Source organism: Pleurodeles waltl, chromosome 1_2, assembly GCF_031143425.1.
Source record: "Pleurodeles waltl isolate 20211129_DDA chromosome 1_2, aPleWal1.hap1.20221129, whole genome shotgun sequence".
In the NCBI taxonomy this organism is placed as follows: domain Eukaryota; kingdom Metazoa; phylum Chordata; class Amphibia; order Caudata; family Salamandridae; genus Pleurodeles; species Pleurodeles waltl.
The window spans coordinates 718,039,829-718,056,327 of record NC_090437.1 but is presented as its reverse complement, the minus strand read 5'-3'; positions in this window follow the sequence as shown (position 1 = coordinate 718,056,327).

Sequence of the window (16,499 nt, the reverse complement as noted above, 5' to 3'; positions counted from 1 at the left end):
CAAATTCGGCGCAAAACTAACGCCATATTTATACTTTGGCGTTAGACGCGTCTAGCGCCAAAGTATGAGGAAAGAGCGTCATTTTTTTGCGTGAACGCCTTCCTTGCGTTAATGAGATGCAAGGTAGGCATTCCTGTCTAAAAAAATTACTGCGACGCAAATGCGTCGTATTTATACTCCCGGGCAAAAATCACGCCCGGGAGTGGGCGGGGCAAAAAAAACCTGCGCCTCTTTTTAACGCCTGGGTCAGGGCAGGCGTTAAGGGACCTGTGGGCTCAAAATGAGCCCACAGCTGCCCTCCCATGCCGCCAGGGACCCCCCCTGCCACCCTTGCCCACCCCAGGAGGACACCCAAGGATGGAGGGACCCATCCCAGGGACATTCAGGTAAGTTCAGGTAAGTATAATTATTATTTTTTTTAATATTTTTTTTTGGCATAAGGGGGCCTGATTTGTGCCCCCCTACATGCCTCAATGCCCAATGACCATGCCCAGGGGACATAAGTCCCCTGGGCATGGCCATTGGGCAAGGGGGCATGACTCCTGTCTTTACTAAGACAGGAGTCATGTAAATGGCATCTGGGCGTCGTTAAAAATGGCGCAAATCGGGTGGAGGCGATTTTTTGGCGTCAACCTGACTTGCACCATTTTAAGACGCCCTAACGCCATTTTCCCCAACGCCGGCGCTGCCTGGTGTATGTGGTTTTTTTCCACGCACACCAGGCAGCGCCGGTCTGCTAGCGCCGGCTAACGCCATTCAATAAATACGGCGCCCGCATGGCGCTTCAGAATGGCGTTAGCCGGCGCAAAACTTTTTGACGCTAAACTGCGTTAGCGCAGTTTAGCGTCAAAAAGTATAAATACGGGCCAAAGTTTATTAAACCTCATGAGGTGGTACTAGAGTTCTAACAGCACCCTTCGGTAATGTTTGAAGTAGCACACTGAACTGAGAGAGCATGGTCCTTTTATACCCACGCAGGGGCTAAAAGGAGGTGGTACAATTATAGAAGCAAGACTTGCATACATGTAAGGTCATGTGGAAATGACCAGTCGACAGGTAGGAGGGGCTAACAGTTTTCAAGGACTAACAGCTGCAGACCTTACTGGGCATGTGCGAAAGTGGGAGATGCTAAATATAACTTGTCACTAGGCAGATTTTCAAGAGTAGTTAACAGAAAGGTAGGACAGAGCACATGGTGAGCACATGTCAGCATGTGGCAGAGAAAATGGCTACCATGAATACAAAATGGATTCCGCGAAATGTTCACAATAGTTACTAAATACAAGATGTCTTCTGCTAATGCTTAATCTAATCGCTGCTAAACTACAACAGACGACCCTTTCAGCATTAGCTGAAGACATTCATCTTTCATCATTCCTTATCTAACATGTGTTTTGCTTTCATTTGTGTAATATTTATTTTGGTAGGCATACAAGCAGTAATACACATGGAGCAGAACATTGGACCACACTGAATACAGATACAGCATGTGAAAAATATTGCAATCATTACACACAGGATAGTCTGTAGTTTCCAGCCACAGGCTAGTATCCGTTTGGTCTACCTCATTTGTACTTTTTGCCCTTTTATATCTATTTTTAATGATGTCATTGAACAGTTTAAAATCTCGGTGATATGATGCAGGGGCCAAAAACACAGGGGGTAATAGAAAAGATACATAACACACACCTGACCACCCAACAGGTAGTTGGTAATATCCATAGTTACCACAAACAAAATATGTATTATGTGAAGCTGTAAAACTACTATTATTTACACCCTCAATAGTTAAAATCAAGGTACAATCGCTTATCCCTACTGGAATTCGCCCAATGCTACGTATACATAAATCTGCTTTAGTTTTGTAACAGAAATCACAAATTGTTCTTTCTTGTCAGAGTCTCTTATATTTGTGAAGACATACGGTATTGAAACATTGTCCGGTTGATACTCTTCCCATTCCCATTTAGTTCCTTTGGCTTGGTGATACCCATCTATGTCTTGGTAGCATACTTTATTAAGGCGAAAAAGAAGTCCGCCCTCTGTACGTTTTCCAGATGCAAACAAAAGTGTATACCAACCTTGACAAGAACCATTGTGTGAAAAAGGAAGAGGAATGAAAGGTGTTCCTCCTTTCTTTTGATGCGCAGGTATCATTCCACATACCCAACAGTTAGTAGTATTTGTAGCATTATGAGTATGATGCAACATCTGAATGAAAGTATTATTGAAGTACGATTGACGGTGCTTCTGCTCCTGATAGGGAAGCGTAAAGTAATAGTGATCTTCTGGTACTGGAGTAGTGGCAACAAAACTCACGAGCAGGAGCCTTCTTTTCAACAAACCAAGTGATTATTGCTATAATCACCAAAACAACAACAAACCCCATAGTACTAATGATCAGCTTGTTATTCATTTTAGCAACAGTGATAATCGACCCTTTCAGAAATGAATTAAAAACAATCGTTGGAGCTCTTATCCCTGGGCAGCCGCTGATTTCTTCACCACGGGCCAAGACGGGTGTCACTACTCGAATGCATGGGTGATCCCCCCCCTTGCCACATTGGCTCTCCGTTTCACTAACCCAGGGCGGTAGCTCAACCAGTTTTTTTCAAAAACAAAATCAGATTCTTTCCTCGGTCTCAAATTATATCGCGACACTCCAGAAGTCGTACGGCCTTTCTCCGTAGTCAAAATCTCTCGATGATCGGTCAGCACAGCAGGTTCCACCAAGGTAGGTAGCACTCTCTTGCAGTGAGTACTATGGACCCAATTCTTTCGGTTCGTCACTCGAACTGCTGTCCTTGTCGCAAGGAGCACCTGTTCTGGGCCTCGCCACCTTGGTTCCAAGCTGCTTTATCTTTCAAAGGACTTAATCATCACCTGGTCACCAGGTCGGAGTTCATGGCCTTCACCTGTAGATCTGTCAGGAAGTGCTTCTCGAACCTGTTGATGAATAGAAACCAAATTGTCAGTTAACTGTGCCAAATAATCATTCATCAGGACACAAGGTACATCATATAAAGAATTTGGCTTAGGAACTCCCCAAATGTTCATTGGCCTTCCAAATACTATTTCATAGGGGGTAAGGCCTGTTCGAGAGTGTGGCACTGACCTAATAGACAATAATGCCAACGGTAATGCATCCGGCCAAGTTAAAGATGTGGAAGCCTGTATCTTCGCTAACTTCAGCTTCAAAGTAGCATTATACCTTTCCACCAACCCTGCTGATTGTGGGTGGAAAACCGCATGGAACTTCTGTTTGATCCCTAATCCTTTCAGGACATACTTAATAACTTCCCCAACAAAATGAGGTCCGTTATCATTCCATAAAAGTCTGCAAACACCAAACCTAGGGAAAAATTCTTCCAAAAGCACCTTCGCTGTGGTAATGGCGGTATTATCCTTTGTGGGGTACGCCTCTATCCATTTACTGAAGGCACATACCACCACCAAGACATACTTTAAATTGTTGCAGCGTTCAAGCTGAATATAACCCATTTGTAGAACTTCAAAAGGTGCAGTTGGTGTAGCAAATCCTCCCACAGGAGTTCTTGTCCCTTTTCCAGGATTGTATTGTAAACAGATCAAACAAGACTGTACTACTCTCTTAGCTGTACTGGAAATTTCTGGATGCTCCCAAACTTGCATAAGCAACTTCGTTATTGTTGAAGCTCCAACATGTACCAGCCCATGTGCCATCTGAACCATAGGTTGTACAAAAGCTATAGGCAATTTCCATTTATCCATCTGCTTATTCCGCCAACAGCCCTCATCATCCAATTCTCCTTCTTCAGACCATTGCTCACGTTCTTTCACAGAAGCAGATTTCTGTGTATGTAATACGACTTGTCTAGCATTATGCCAACGTTCAGCTTTTGACTTCACTACATACATAGAAGTAGTACTTTGCTGCATCGCAGTCTCACGTGCTACGCGGTCCGCAAGGGCATTACCTTGCCCTATCTTATCGGTCACTTTCTTGTGTGCACTACATTTCACAATAGCTAGTTTTTTTGGATATGTCAATGCAGTCAAGAGGTTATGCACTAATTCTCCGTGTATTATCTGCATCCTGTGGGATGTGAGAAAGCCTCTCTCCTTCCAAAGCAAACCAAAATCATGAGCCACTCCAAAAGCATAGCGGCTGTCTGTATAAATGTTCACACATAACTCAGTACTAAGCTCACATGCTTATGTCAAAGCTATTAGTTCAGCTGCTTGAGCTGACTTCTGTGGTATACGAGCTGTCTCCACTACCGTCTGTATTGTGGTGATTGTACATGCAGCTGAGGTCGTACCGTCTGGCAACTTCAAACAAGACCCATCAACCCACAATTCCCCGGCTACATCTGGAAGGGGCGTATCTTGTAAATCAATATGACCCTTTGTCTGTTCTTCGGTAAGGAATATACAATCATGTGTTTCTTGTGACTGAGGCTGAGTCACCGGATATGGCAACAAAGTGCCTGGATTTAGTGTTGCACATCTCTTCAGTGTAATGTGAGGAGCCAGCAATGTCAATTCATATCCTGTCAGGCGAGCGCTAGGTAAATGTTGCGTCTTTGTTTGATTTAAAAGAGCATCAACCGCATGGGGTACTAACACCAACAGCTTATGTGACAAAACTATCCCTTCACTCTGACGTATTGACACAGCTGTTGCGGCAACTGAAAGAAAACACCCAGGCAACGCTCAAGCGACAGGATCAAGTACTGCTCAAAAATATGCACAGGGACGCTGCTTATCGCCATGTGTCTGTACTAAAACTGACAATGCACATCCATCTTTCTCATGTACGTAAAGGGCAAAAGGCTTCGTGTAATCTGGAGTACCTAACACTGGTGCTGAACAAAGGGCTTGTCGTAGCTGCCGGAAAGCAGTCTCACATTCATCTGTCCATGGGAGGGGCATTGGAGTATCTTTAGTCAAAAGTGCTAGCAAAGGTTTGACAATGTGTAAAAACCCTAATATCCATTGCCTACAAAAAGAAGTAAGACCAAGGAATGCACGAACATATTTCTGAGTAGAGGGTACTGGTGTGTCTAAAATTGCTTGAATACGATCTGATGTAAGTACACGGCCCTCCTTAGACAAAAGGTGACCTAAATAGGTTACCTTTGGTCTACATTATTGCAATTTCTTTCATGACACTTTTTGATGGTGTGAAGCAAGAAAAGAAAGTAAGGACAAAGTGCACTTTTCACATTGCTCAGGGGTATCAGCTGCCAACAAAATATCATCAACATATTGTATGAGAGCCACACCTTCAGGCAAAACAAAAGAATCAAGTTGTCGTTTTAACGCTTGACTTTAAATACTAGGACTCTCAGGATAGCCTTGAGGAACTCCGCAAAATCTACATGATTGTTTATTCAAAGTAAAACCAAACAAATATCGGCTGTCAGGATGAATAGGGATCGAAAAGAAAGCATACTTCAAGTCTATCACAGAGAACGTAGTTGCTGTCGGGGGAACCAAAGTAAGAAGTGTTGTGAAGTGTCGTGATGTCAGATACCACAGGATATTGTGGGACCACAATCTTATTGACTTCTCGTAAATCAATAATGAAACGGTAAATCCTAGTATCAGTATCCTTTTTTAGAATAGGAAGAATCGGACTGTTACAAACATTATACGGAACTTCCTCAACAACTCCAACTGCAATAAGATCATGCACAATTTGTGTGAGTGCTTCTTCGCCCTCCTGAGAAATTTTGTATTGAGGCTAACGTGGCAATACAGCTCCTGCCTTGACACTAACCCGTGGAATAATCATTTGTCCCACATCAGTATCTGAAGTAGCCCACAAAGTACTAGGGAGTGAAGCTAATGCAATATTCTCCTTAACAAGACAAACTCTTTCCATCACAGGATGATTATCATTCAAAATAACACGCACCCCTTCAGGAGAGCATCGTATTGTAGCCCTGAAATACTTGAGCAGATCAAGACCCATAATATTGTCTGGTGTATTTGGAGAAAGCAAAAATGGACATAGAGCAGTAAATTTACCAACATGGAATGCAAGTGGTTGTGACAATGGGCTAGGGGAAGGTGTTCCATCGAAACCCATCGATGTAATGGTTAAGCCAGACAGGGAACCCTTGGAATCAATTGTTTAGACAAGGCGCTACAAGTAGCTCCTGTATCAACCAGAAACTGATCAGTAGAACCCAAAACATGTGCTGTAACATAGGGACCCCTCTGATCTACTGGAACTTCAACTGATTCCTTACCCCATCCTAGGCAATCCTATGCATTAGCAGAATCTTGGAAATCAGGTTGCACATAGTTAGACATCTGGTATTGGTTCCATCTATCAAAAGTGTTAAACCCATCCTGCCCTCGTACATTAGCATCAACCCTAGCATGATCATTTGTCCTTCTTCCAGGCCCTGAAGGCCCCTGATTCATCTGCCTTTTGCTTACAAGACGCTAAAACAGTCCAATCTATCTTTTTAGGGGGAATAATCGTTTTTAACTTAACTAATATGGCTGCGGGAAGATCTAGAATCAACTGATATGGCTTTTTAGCAGGTTCCCTATCCCCGTCCATCTATTCTAATTCTTTCCATGACGCCCCAAAAACTACACGATCATCAACTTTATGAACAGTTCTCCACATATCTGGCGGTAATATCAATCCGAAAAATAAATCAATGTCAGCCAAAGTCATAGTACAAGAACTAATTGCTCCCTCAACTTCCTCATAAAAGGCGGCTGGATTTGTCCGCGGGTCAGGTAATGCTGTTTTAAGTGTCATTACATCTGCCCTATTCCAAGGAGTATACACCCAATTATAAATAAAATAACCCTTAGCATCAACAGAAGTTTTATCATCACTTGTACCCAATCCTTTAGGAGGAACATACAAAGGAGCAGCCTCGCGCATTGGTTTCACGTGAACTATCATAGTCTTATCTGTTCCGAAGATGGAAGCTTGCACCCCGCCGGTCTGAGATGTCCGTGCAACTACATCCATGGCCCTTTTCTCCTCTTGCAAATGGACTGCCACAACACATAATTTCACCAAACGCCTGATTGCATCAGCCGCCTGGGAGAAAACAAAAAGATCATCACGCATTTGCTTATGATCAGCTGCTACATCATCGGGCTCTAACTCATCAGAATATTACCGATATAGTTCAATAACTTCTGTGCCAAATGCCTCAGTAAAATATAGCTGCTCTTTTTCCATTCACCCTTTCATGTTGTCTTAAATTTCAGAAGCAGAGACAACGCTACGAATTGTTTTACGAGCAATAGATCTAAGCTCAGACGCACGGTCAGCAGGCAACATAGAGCGACTGTCTCGTATCTTCTGTTGCTCCGAACCGGAGACCTCAGCTAACTCATGAGGGGCAGAAGGAACGACATACGGAGGTGGAGGGCGATCTAGTAACAAAAAAATCATCTTGTGGTTTATTAAGGATAGGATAGAGATGTTGCCTAACAGTGAATTGGCTAGTTACCTGTAATTTACGTTCTTTCTCTTCTAGCTCCTTTAAGTCATTTATTTCTTCCTTTCTCATTTCCAATGCTTTCACATATACATTCTTCCGCTGCTCTTTCTCAAGCAAGGCTTGCTCACGCTTTACTCGTCCACGCACTTCTTTCTCCCACATTCGTACACAGTCAAACATATCTTGCCTAGACTTTCGCTTACACATACATTGTTCCACATACTCAATCTTTCTCAAATCAAATGACCCATGCATAGGCCAACGTAACTCAGGGTCCGCACAAGTGTATGTATTCCATAATGTGCTGTACATTATAGAAGAAAGATCATGTTTAACATACATATCTCTATTGGGCGTCCCCTCTGGGGGTGCCGGTTGCGATTCTTCCAGTCTCAAATTGGTACCATTACAAAAGCAACACATCCTACGAAGTGTGCTAAAAACAGGCATTCCAAAAATAGTGCAGAATATACAATATTATAATCAAAGTAGCACTTAAGGTGCCCTTCAAATCAAAATTAAATTGGAGAAAATTCTCCTCATTACCTGCCTATATAAATTGCAATTTATATATCAATTCAAAGGACACAAATTGACTAGTCACCCAAAACACGAGAGCCACAGTAAGTGGTGCTAAACGTCATTACCAAACAAAGGCATCAAAACCCACAGCAAGTGCCGTACAACGGCTCTTACCAATCACAGGGCATCCAGGTTCCAACTGCCAAGTTCTAAAATCGACCAAATGGTCACTGCATGATGAATGAACAAAAAGGATCTCAGTCGAGGACCGGCGCCACCTGGATGGTCAAATCAGAAAAAAGGGAAAAACGCTGTGGTTGCTAAGACTCGGGTCTCCTCAGGCATTGATCGTCCGCAGCGAGATCCCAATCCTTCGTCGCGACCAATCCGTTGGGCGTCCGAGTCGCCGATGAGTCCCTGTTCGGGCGCCAATTTGTCGAAGTAAGCCTCAGCAAGGCCTACTAGTGCAAGGGGTTCGTCCTTCTCTGCACAAAGTCCTCAGACCATATAGGAAGAAGTTGACACAGAAACTGAAATAAAAGACAAAGTTTATTAAACCTCATGAGGTGGTACTACAATTCAAACAGCACCCTTCGGTAATGTTTGAAGTAGCACACTGAACTAAGAGAGCATGGTCCTTTTATACCCACACAGGGGCTAAAAGAAGGTGGTACAATTATAGAAGCAAGACTTATATACATATAAGGTCATATGGAAATGCACAGTCGACAGGTAGGAGGGGCTAACAGTTTTCAAGGACTAGTTGACACATTACTGTCTGTTACTGATTACTAACAGCTGCAGATCTTACTGGGCATGTGCGAAAGTGGGAGATGCTAAATATAACTTGTCACTAGACATATTTTCAAGAGTAGTTAACAGAAAGGTAGGACAGAGCACATGGCAGAGATAATGGTTGCCATGAATACAAAATGGATTCCGCGAAATGTTCACAATAGTTGCTAAATACAAGATTTCTTCTGCTAATGCTTAATCTAATCGCTACTGATTTACAACAGAAGGGGGAACCAGTCTTGTACCTCTGAATAAGAACCCATCTTTACTAGAAAACTCATCCCTGACATACCAATATTTTTGAGATTCTAAGCTCCCCTCATTCTTATTAAAGATAGTACCTCCCTCATCGTGTCATCACACTTACATTCTCTTCGCCATCTTTCCTTAGTCACAACACTTCCATCAGATCAATTTTCCTCAATCTCACAAACCACTTCAGCATCCAAATCTACTTCACTTCCTTCTTCCGACTCGCCTGCATGTACTAGTCTAGATAGCGTGTCAGCCACCTTGTTTTGTGATCCTGGAATGTACTTAATTTCGCAATCATAATCTTGGAGTGACACCACCCATTTCGTGATTCTGCTAGCTATCGCATCCACCCTTTTAAAAAAAAAAATAATCACAAAGTGGCTTATGATCGGTCCTTACCTCAAATTTACTTCCCCACAACAAATTCTTGAGCTTCCTCATGGCCCAGTGCACAGCAAGTGCCTCTCTCTCAATAACTGAATAGTTCAATTCAACATCCTTTAATGCTCGTGACAAAATCAAGATCACTTGTTCGCCATTATGACCACCCTGTAGTAACACAGCCCCTAAACCTTTTGCACTAGCATCCAAACTAGGATCGAAGGCATATTGGGGTTAAAATTTCTTAACCTGGGGCATTAACCAATCTCTCCTTTATCTCTCCAAATTCTCTTTCACACTCCTTACTCCAAATGAACTCCACTTCTTTGTGTAATAATCTTCTCATATTCACACACAATTCTGCAAAACCTTTCACAAATTTACCATAATACTCAGCCATACCAAAAAATGTCATCAGTTCTTCCTTACTGGATGGTGACTGTAACTTCTCAATGGCATCTACTAGTTCGTTTTTTGGAAATATACCATCACCAGTGATCATATGTCCTAAATACTCTATGGAGTTTCTGCAAAACTTACACTTCTCTATCTTGATAGTCAACCCATGTTCTTGCAGCCTTTCCAACACTCCAATGACCCTTTCCTCATGCTCAATATCATCTTTCCCAAAAACTAACACATCGTCTTGATAAATCCTCACTCCCTCAAAATCCTTTAAAACCTTCTCCAGAACTCTGCGCATATCAATCCAAACGGCAGTCTGGTGTACCTAAATGTCCCAAATGGTGTGATGAATGCAGTGAGGTCTTTAGATTCTTCAGTTAACCTAATTTGGTGGTATGCTGATGTTAAATCTATGGTGGAAAATACTTTTGCACCTTGTAGTAATAACAACATGTCTGAAATATTGGGTATGGGATATTTATCCACAACCACATTCTTATTCAGTTCTCTTAAGTCCACACATAGGCTTAGACTCCCATTCGGCTTTCTGGCTGCGACAACTGGTGCCAACCATTCGGTTCCTTCAACTTCTTCAATAATCCCTTCCTTTTGCAGCCTTTCCAGTTCCAATTTAATTTATTTACGCAATGCCACAGGTACACCCCGAACTTTGCTGCAACTGGGCTTTGCCCCTTCTTTCAGACATAATATCGGAGACACCCCAATTTTTCTTGAAAAACCAAAGGAGCTCTCGATTTCAACCTCATAACGAACTCATCTGTGTTCATGGATTGTTGAATAACCGAAACCCCTTGGTCCATAATCGTATTAACCACAGCTTGATCTTTCATTTTCACAGGGGGATCACTATTAGGATCAAGAATTACCCCCAAATCTTTCTGATGGAACCAACTGAACACACTGCCACCTTTCTTGGAGACATACATTTTTGCATTCGTAATTTAATGTTTAAACTCAAGCAACCCCTAAAAATACCCATGTAGCTTGATGGGTTCACCCCCATCTGCATAAGGTGTGATGTCCGGTTTAAACAATTTTACTTTGCTCTTTAGTTTTCCCATATAGAATTCCTTTGAGACAATCGTAGTTTTAGCTCCAGAATCAAATAGAACTCTGGTTTCTTCCCCATGTACCATGACTTTATCAAGGGGACCTTTCCTTCCTTCTCCTCCAACTTGGAGAACTATTTGGCCACACTCAAAGTCATCTGCATCATTGGTATCCAGAATATTTCTAACTTCAAAAACATTTCCTTTTCCATTTTTTGTCCTACACACACTGGAGTAGTAGCCTTTCTTTTTACACACATTGCATGTCACTTTAATAGCTGGTCAGTTTTTGTCGTTGGCCATATGGCCCTGTTTGCCACAACGAAAACACTTCCCTTGAAATGTACTTTATTTTCTCTTTTGAACGTATCTTGATTTTTTTTTTCCTGTAAAATTTGTAATCATTTGTACAGTGTCATCTTTTCTTTCTTCTTTTTTGATCGTTTCCACACACATGAGAGAGTGTTCAATTTTTTTTGCCAGCACTAACACTTCATTTAGTGAGGGATCATCTTTCTGCCAAATTTCTTCTCTTATTTTTTCTATGTTACATCCTAACATAAATTGGTCTCTGATCCATTCCTCTGAGAAAGGTCCAAACTTGCAAGACAAAACTAATTTTCTTAGCGCTGTAACATAGCTCTCCACAGTTTCATTTTCTTCCTAGTTTCTCCTCCCAAAGTGATATCTTTCAAGTATGGTACTCGTAATACGGCTGGTGGTATATCCGTCACTTTACCGTCACCTCCTCCAAAGTTGTAATCAGGCCCATAGTGTCTATCTAATTTCTCTATACAGGTTTCATATTCATTCAAATTTTCATTAATTATATCCGGAAGATTGTCGAATACTTCCTGTCCTTCTGAACCTTGACTATGTAAAAGTAGAGCAGTTTTTCTTTCAACACTTAGTGATGCACCACAGACCTTGGCATATCTTTCAAAAACCTTTTTCCACTTCTACCATTTAATAGGTGGATTTCCTGGTAATGCCAGAAAGAAAGGAGGCGCAGTGACATTCGGCATAGTGAAGGCAGAGATAAGGACACAATTAACTGTGAGGCTGTTTTCCTTCTTTATATCTCCAGAACTATTCTGTTTATTTGCAGCCTTTTATTTAAAAAAAACAATAAAAAATTGACAGAGAGTGAGACTGACAACAACGTCGTGGTGAGGTAATTGACTGGTGAATAAACAGTTCAAAATATGTCAGAACGTGATCGTTTTTACAACATAAACATTTCCTGGCACCGCTGATCTTCAGCTCCAGTAACAGTGGGCTTAGTCGCTATGTAAATACACATGCAGCTCAGTGCATGTGCACGCAGCTTAGCACACGTGGTGAATTCAGAAAGTAGACAGTCAGCTGAGCGGCTCCAGTGCTGCTGAAGTACGTTGTCTGGGAAACGAGACAACGCGCGGTGCTGCGCATCGTCCTGGGAACGCTTGGGAGCGTCGTCCTGGGAGCGGCTCTGTGCACGTGGTGGTCGTTGAAATGTAAACAGTTCAGAGCAGCTCCAGTGACGCTGAGCATGTTGCCATGGGAGCGCTCATGGAGAAACTGACACGCAGCACACCAAGTGGCCCAATCTACATGTTTCCATGGAGACGCTCGTAGGAAACGGGCAAATTCAGCAAGAAGAAAATAAACTTCTCACGCACCAGTAAATTTAAAAAGAAATTCCTACCACAACAATAATATCTGGAAAAAAGGCGCACCTCTCTTTAACCTTAGAGCAATCCTGAAACTCTCTGTTGAGGTCTCTGTACTAGCACTGGTTATTAAAGGTAACAACCAGGCATCCCATCCTCGTCACCAGTGAAGTATTGTCTTCATAATAAGTCAAGGAAGATGAAGTTCATAGTCCAAAGAAATGTTGTTTATTCCAATACAGAGAGACCCCATCCAACATGTCCAACTGCCAGCTCCTACCCAGTCCTCTGACCTCATCACCTACTCTCATAACATTCCAATCCAGCTCTAGTATTCTACTCCTATCATTCTAACCTCTTTCTTCTTGCAATATACATACATACTACAATTACATTTAGTATTCCCACTCCCCTCTGTGCAACAGTAGGGAAAGTGTTGGATTTTGGAGGGCTAAAAGTTAATATTTCCACTCCAGTCTGTGCAACAGTATTGTAAGCTTTGGACTTCGGCAGGGTTCAATTTAACATTCCCTTTCCATTCTGTGCAACAGTAGGGAAAGTGTTGGATTTTGGAGGGGTTACATTTATTATTCCAACTTCAGTCTGTACAACAGTAGGGAAGATGTTGGACTCCAGAGGGGTAACATTTATTTTTCCCACTCCAGTCTGTGCAGCAGTAGGGAAAGTACTTCACTTCAAACACATAAAACTGTTTAATAACCCCTATTGGTTTACAAGAAACATAAAACTCTTATTAGGAAAATGATATATAAAAAATAAAAACAATTAAACAAATGATGTGCTTATTAAAAAATGTAATAATTAATTATCAATTCAAAATGCTATTAAAGTATTATTTAGCTAACTTTCCACACTATAGCCCAACACACATAGCAGCCCAACTAAATAATTTATAATAAATGAATAGTTAGTTATTAAATATTAATTGGCTTAATTAACTTCACAGCTAAACCCCTAGAAACCCAGCAGCCCGCCCCTATCTTATAACTTAACATACGATTATTACATAATATGCATATTTAATAATGTAATAAATAATGCATAACAAATCAATATTTAATAGTTAATAATTATTACTGAATTAACTTCCTACCCTATATCCCTAGAAACCCAGCAGCTTGCTCCTATTATATAATTTGAATATATAATTATTACATAATTTACATGACTAATAATCAATTAAATATTCTTTAATAAACTAATAATCAACTGTTAAATAATTATTGCTTAACTTCCCACCATATAACTCGAGAAGCCCAACAGCTCACACCGAGTACATAACTTAAAAATATAATTATAGCACAATTTTCATAATTATTAATAAATTAATTAATTAATAACACATTAACATTTAATTGGCATATCGTTATTACTTAATTAACTTCACACCCTATACCCCTAGAAACCCGGCAGCCCACTCCTAATATGTGACCTAATAATCAATTAAACGATTAAAAATAAGTTAATAATTCATTAATAATAATTGTTCACCCTATAACCCTAAACTCCCAGCAACCCATACCCAATATGTAACTAAAAAATATATTATATATTCACCATTTACATCATTAATAATCAATTACATAATTAATAATGAATTAATAATGAATTGCTAATTAATTACACTTAATTAATTATCACCCTGTACTTCTACAAACCTCACAACTCCTATAATCCTATAAACTACTATCAGCAATTAAAATGATGAATCACTTAAAATTACAAACTATACTTAACCTTATTGTTAACAATTATACAAAAAATATTTAACATATAAAAATAACAAGTAAAACACATAACCAAAATTAAAAAATGATATTTCTTTGCAACTATATTATTAGGAATGATATTAACAACAAAGATATTCTTGTAATCGATATTACTTGCCTAGCAAATCGATATTCTTGTCAACAATGCATCACTATATATTTTTTTACTATGCTACACTATACAATATATTTTGTACTGATATTTCTGAATCTTGATATTTAAAACTCAATATTTTGTCCAAATAACATTGGTGGCTCTAGCTGGTACGCTGTTTTAAACACCTTCTTTCTTTGACATAGTTGATGACTGTATTTATTAATGGAATCATTAAGAAAACATCCCATGGCCAAGAGATCTTTAAAAAAAGTCAACATTTTTCAGTCTTTGCCGATTCGCAAACAAGCATTGGCAAAGCTAATAGATGCTGCTTTTGTGGAGTGTGTGCAAAAAGAGGCACACAACATACGTGCATGCATTCATACACAAAACATGTACACATTTTCAAAGACCAAGACCTAGTAACACCCCTTGTCAGCATGTACTAAAACCATACAGACATGAGTTCACACAAGCCAACAAATATGCAGGCATCAAAGCACACAGACCAACCTTCACACATAAACACGTGCAGCAACAGAGAAAGGGTGATGTGCATTAGCAGAGCACAGGATGATGTGCAAGAAGGGACACAAGGTCAGATGCAGTAGGTAAGAACTGTCAGATGTGCATCAAATGAGCCCTAGTAAGGCCCCATCAGATGAGCATTGTGTGACACATCTTGCAAAAACCCTGAATGATGTGTTTCAAGGGAGCACTGAGTATGGTACTTCATAGGATCCTAGGTTACTATGAATCAGGGAAGCACTATGTATTTTGTGTCACGTGAGCACTGGGTGATGTACAATATGGGGTGGCAGGCTTTTATCCATCGTGGAGACAGTGAGAAGCAGGGAGACACTGGGGATTACACAATGTGTCCACATGGTAGAGTTTCATAGTGGGGAAAATATGTTGATATACCCCAGATATAGATCATTGTCATATTTACAACACAGTGAAATGCTATTGAGCATGATGAATATTTGCCTGACTAATAATTTCTTCATTTTTGATAACCAGATTTATAGATAGACCCAAGGGACAGCAATGGGAACCTGTTTCGCACCCACTTATGCGGGTTGTACCTGGGCTGGTGGGAGGAACAGGTGGTGTACAATATCCGTCAATTAGACAAACATGTGGTCCTTTGGGTACGTTTCATTGATGATAAATTCTGCATCTGGAATGGAAGTGAGGTGCAAGCTGAGGCATTTATAAAAGATTTGAATCAAAAATAGGTGAACCTACGATTTACAGCTCATATTCATGCCACCCAGATAGAATTTGTAGATCTTAAATAAATTAGAAGTACGAGGTTCCAAGTTGGTGAGTGTTTTGTTTTGCAAGAAAACAGCAGGCAACAGCTTACTACATGCTAGAAGGTGTCATCCTAAAAAGCTCATAGAGAGCATACCATATGGTGAGTTACTAAGAGCGTGAAGAAACTGTAGTGAAGAGGTAGATTTCCTGAGGGAAATGGATATTATGAGAAGTAGGTTTTTAGAAAGGGGTTACTCTGACAAAACCATTGACAGCGCGTGTAGTAAGGTTTTATTAATTAATCGAGATGAAGCACTAATCTCAAAGAGTAGAAGAAGTTCCGACATACAACAATCTGTCAAATTTTTTACAAACTTTCATAATCAATCATGGGAATTAAGGAGTTTATTTTTTTTATAAAGATTTGTATTTATTTTAGAGAAGAACAAAAAGGAAAAACACAACGAAAATACATCAAAGCGATAAATAAGAACACATATAACAATACCATAGCACCCTCCTCACGATGTATCATTTGCCCCTTCCGTCCCGCTCGTCCTGTGGGTCCTAAGGTCTTACCAGGTCCACAGACTACAGAAAGTCTGGAGTGAGATTTAGGTTGTTGGGGTTTGTAGAGTTTTGGTCCCTGCATTGTAATATTAGAATAGATTAGATTGATGACCCCTGTTGAAGCCACGCCTGAAGGAGATCGGTCTGTGTTCCACCCCGTCTGGCTTAGGTTCGGCCCTTCCCACACACAGAGTAAGGATTACCGCCCCACAGATCTCGGGTGATTTAATCTT